This window comes from Tenrec ecaudatus, unplaced genomic scaffold, assembly GCF_050624435.1.
Source record: "Tenrec ecaudatus isolate mTenEca1 unplaced genomic scaffold, mTenEca1.hap1 Scaffold_208, whole genome shotgun sequence".
NCBI classification, from domain to species: domain Eukaryota; kingdom Metazoa; phylum Chordata; class Mammalia; order Afrosoricida; family Tenrecidae; genus Tenrec; species Tenrec ecaudatus.
The window spans coordinates 331124-333013 of NW_027458329.1; positions in this window are offsets into that span (position 1 = coordinate 331124).

A 1890-nucleotide genomic window follows, 5' to 3' on the forward strand; every position below is an offset into this window, starting at 1 on the left:
AAGTCTGCTCAACCAGGACTCCCTGACCGTGAGCGCAGAGGAGGAGGTTTATGATGCTGCCGTCAGGTGGCTGAGACATGATGCGCCGAATCGCCAGCCTTTTATGGTGGATGTCCTTGCTAACGTCAGATTTCCTCTTATCTCAAAAAAATTTCTTATGTAAAACCATCCCATTTGAATCCCTCATTCAAGACAATCCTGAGTGCCTTAAGATGGTGATGAATGGAATGCGGTATCATCTACTGTCTCCTGAGGATCAGAAAGAACTGGCAGATGGAGCAAGGCCTCAAAGACCACAGTCTTGTAGATATTTTAAGCCAAAGTTGGAAAAAGGTGCATATGGCACACGATCCTGAAGTGAGAATGTAACTTCAGAAATTTCATTTGATGCATGTTTTGCTCTTTAAAATTACCTGTGTTGATAACTATTTTGTATATCCAACCACATGTTTTTAGTCTTCAAGTAGAACAGTTTAAGTAACTGAAGAATTGACCCCAAATTTTCAAAAAAAGTCTCATTCAATAAAGTATGTTATTCTCAAAAGCCAGCATTATTAGAATTCCATCACAATATGTTCAGTATTTATATTAAATGTGCCCACCCTCCCTTATTTTTGTTATAAAACTTTGTCTTGGAAATATTTTGCCACTTACTAGGACCTATTTATATTTTTTCATATTAATTATTTCTAATATAATAATTGCAGAGGCAGCTTTTGTTAGAAATTATTTACCTTGCCTCATGCAAAGTGAACAGTAGTTTATACTCTGATATAAGTAGGCTACTTATTAAATAGGATTGCTTGGTAATTATTTTTAAATTCTTATACTTGGCATTGTTCAGAAATCTGGAATGATATTAGCTGTCATTCATTGAGACCCTCCCATAGCTGCCCTATACCTGCCAGGAATGGTGGCTTTTCCTTATTATTAAATTGATTTCCGTCAGAGAACATTTTCAGTAGTAACATGTAATTTTCCAGAATTAAGTCAATATATTTTTTGGAGCTAATAAACTTATACACTATTATCTCTATATATTCCTTGGATTTAAATGATGACAGGAGGAATTACTGTATTAATTACTGGCTGAAAAATGATAGAAAAGGAAATCTTAATCTTTTTTCAAATATTGTCAAGAAATGACTTCTTGGCACTCTATTTTAAAGGTGAATCATACCATTCTGAGGATGCCAGGGAAGAGAGAAGAACTTTTAATCTATGAAAAGAGGATAATTGGATTTCAAATAGTTCACTGAGAAATTTAATTAAAAATAACCAGATTTCTTTTTTTTTCCCACAACTTTTGGAAGATTGCTTTATGATCCTGAGGGAAAGAGAAGGGTGAGTATGTTGGGCAGAAATATATTAACCATTGTGCATTTCAAGGAAGGTTCACCATTGCCATTTCGGTGTTCTAATTGGAAAATTCTCCTTTAGAGATGACAGACTATTTCTTGTGCTCCTCATTTTAAGTGGGGGCTCCTCTTTTGGCTTGATATCTCTGCATAATTTAGGCGATGGGTTCCGTGGCCTTTTGTGTCCACTGTAGTTTGACAAAATGGCAGGCCATTCTTAGGCCTGGTACACTCTTGATAGATTCTTATATAGAAAACCTAGATTTTTATTTTATTTTCCCTCTTACCATACCTATCGATGTTTGGGATATATTTCTCCTATTGATAATGGTGAGTTGGGTATTTCTCAAACTACTGACGTTCAGATGTGAGACAACTTCCAATTCTGTTTAAGACCGATGCCTCTATCCTTTTCTGGGAATTTTATTACATACCCTGAAGTCATTCAAGGCTCTTGTCTACATTTTCTATTGATTATGTATTTTATAATGAATGTTGGATTTTGAGTGTGAACATGGCAAAGGTAGGTAAT